Source organism: Pteropus vampyrus, unplaced genomic scaffold, assembly GCF_000151845.1.
Source record: "Pteropus vampyrus isolate Shadow unplaced genomic scaffold, Pvam_2.0 Scaffold119, whole genome shotgun sequence".
Lineage (NCBI taxonomy): Eukaryota > Metazoa > Chordata > Mammalia > Chiroptera > Pteropodidae > Pteropus > Pteropus vampyrus.
The window spans coordinates 3,295,428-3,298,501 of record NW_011888900.1 but is presented as its reverse complement, the minus strand read 5'-3'; positions in this window follow the sequence as shown (position 1 = coordinate 3,298,501).

The window sequence follows — 3,074 nt, the reverse complement described above, 5'->3', positions numbered from 1 at the left end:
CTACCATTTTGTAGAACAGCAACAAGAAAATAAGGAAATAGCACATCGTGGAGTGCTAAGACCAACAAGCCGATGCTTCTCACTCAGCTTCCAAATACAGCTCATGTTTCCTGAATTTCTTAACAGTTGTGTAAATTTTCCTTCCTAGAGATACGTCTCAACTCCTACGGGCAGCAGTGACTCTTTAATTACACTCATCAGTGGCAGCTCTCCCTGTAACTTCTGGCTCCCCTTTCCTTACCCAAACAGTTCTCATTAGCAGTTCTCGTCCTCTCGCTTTTGGAAGTGCTGGGGCAATGGTCTTCATTTCCCTGGGATTTTCTCTCACTTCACTCAGTCTGTGAGTATTCAGTCTTCTTTGCGCTCAGACTAGTGCTCAGTTGTTCATCCTTAGCATTCCTGCCATTTTGAGTGGAAATTATCTGTTGTGGGAGGCTTTCCTTTGTACTGTAGGGTGTTTAGCAGCATCCCTGGCCTCTTCCCACTAGATGCTAGTAGCACCCTTCCCAGCCGAAAATGCTTCAGATATTGCCAGGTTTCCCCAGGGGGCAAAATCACTCTCCTCCCACCACCCCCAACGCTCCCCGCCTCCCAGCCCCACTGCAGTGTTGAGAACCACTGCTCTAATGAACAACTCACGGGAGGGCGATTTCTAGAAAACAGCTCTTCTGCTGACTTCCATGGATCGATTCTCTCTTATTCTCTACCTACCTGTCTGCCTGCTTCTTATGTGTACTCTTAGGAAATGGTGTCCTTGAGTTCCTCAAGGTCCAATCCTGTGATGTTCTCTTTTCATTCTGTGTGTGCTCTAGGGAAGCTTGTTGTCCATGGCTTCAACATTAATTCAAAAGCAGTATTTTCAGGAAAGATCTCAAAAGCCCTAGTGTAGTCATGAGTCTTTGTACACATGCTTATAAGCCTGTTGCTTTCCTACAGAGCACCTATCTCAGATTATGTCTTATGTAGTAAGTCATAATTATGGTACTGTTTTTATTAGCATCTGTCTCCTGCACAAGACTATACGCTCCCAGAGAGCTGGAACGATTATATTATATTTTGTGTGCCATGTATTCCAATAGAGCTGAAGACACGAATTTCAGGCCTAGGAATAATTTGGATTTCCCCAGGCTAGACGTAAAATATACTCTTTGAATAACTTTCTTGACTAAGATTATTTCTGATAATACCTACTTAGTTATTTTCAGCAAACCCAGTAAGTTCCAGTTCTTTAGATTAAGCCTTCTCCTAGATGTAAGATTTTTCTTGACTTAAAGCTTTCAGTTCTATCAGTTACTTCGCTCAGGAAAATGCGGCTACCGTCTCTGTTAGGGTTAAGCAGGATGTGGGACCCACTGCTCATTTGTTTCACTTGTGTTCCACAGGACATAGCCCTTTTTCTATATTCTATATTTTTAGGTTTATTATGTTTTATACTTGATTTTCTTCTTTTCTCTATTCTCAGAAACTGGCTTAATTTTGGCTAATTTTCTTATTTGGACCTGAAGGCTTCTCTCTAATCTGTCGCCTGTGGACAGATGTTCTAGTGAGCCAATGGCCTGCATTATGAGTATGGCTCACACCCTGACAACATGCTCACCTACTGGGAAATATTTATTATGGTTCCAGCTGTATGACTTGAGCAGTTTGCCTTATCTTAAGATAAGCTGAAGTCAGCCCACCACAGCTCCCAAATGTCAAGGCTAAAGGATAGTCCTGAACCTTCCCTAAGGCCTGTTTGATTACAAAGAAACTAGATATGCCTCAAATGTAATTGTAAAATATGAAAATTATTTTCGCATATAATGTGTTATTAAATATTTACCAGTACCAGCAAACAGAGAGCAACAGAAATGAAACTTAACCAAGAATCAAAATTATTTTATCCATCTAACAAATGTTAATTTAGTGCTGACTATTTGTGAGGCACTATTCTAGGCTTTGGGATACATCAATGATCAAAATACAAAAAAAATTAAGTATAAAAATATTTGCTCTTAAGGATCATCTCCACTAGTAATTCACACTGTGATTATAGTTGTATGATTATTATTTTCTGATCTTTAGTTTTCTCACTTGTAAGGTGAACATTAATCATACCTAATTAGCATTGTTATTGGAAGACTGAATTTTACATATATACATATACATGTATGTGCATATAGATGTAAAAATATCGCAACAGATATAGTGCTTGGAATAAGAGATCAGTAAATGGTAGTTTTCTCATCTGTTATTATTTTTTAAATATTTAGATGATTCCTAAGTTCTCTTCTAAATCTAACACATGAGAATTTGAGCTATGTATTACATGTAGGAAAATATCATGACCCTAACTCTCTTGTGCACTTATTACCATAAAAAAATTTTTAGTTTGAAATTATGAGAGCCTCCTCAGAAAATTTGACATAATTATGATTTTATTCAAATGATACAAACTGATTAATGTAATAATAATCTTACAACTAAAGATTTTTAAAGGATTTTGTTTGCTTATTACTACAGACATAATTAAAATTCAGTAGTAGAGTCGGCTGCACTTCTGGTATAGAAGAGTAAACTCCTAAAAATGATCCTTTCTCAACTAGGTATCAGGCAGTTCCCTGTAAGTGACCTCTGACAGGGGCACTCACTGTTAGGGTCTTGTAAGTACAGGGTCTGCAGCGAGTGCTGCTTTATATTTTGAAACCTCGGGTGCCACGCGTACTTCACCCAGTCAGTGTTTCTATTCAACTTGCCGGTGGTAGTGCTGGCTCTAGCAGTCAGGCAAGAGCTTCAAAAGAAAGTCACAAGCCTTGGAGAGGAAGGGTAAAACTTTTATTTGTAGGTGACTAATTGTGCATATAGAGAGTCCTAAGAAATTATTACGAATAATTAATTACTTAGGTAAGGTTGCAGATTACAAAGGCAGCAGAATGATTGTGCTTCTGATAGCACTAAGCAAATGGAAAATGTCATAAATATATGATTTACATTGGCCTCACAAATTATAAAATGTGTACCATAGTATGCAGTTGGTACACTGAAGACTAAGAAACATTGCTGAGAGAAACCAAAGAAGGCAAATAAGTGGAAAA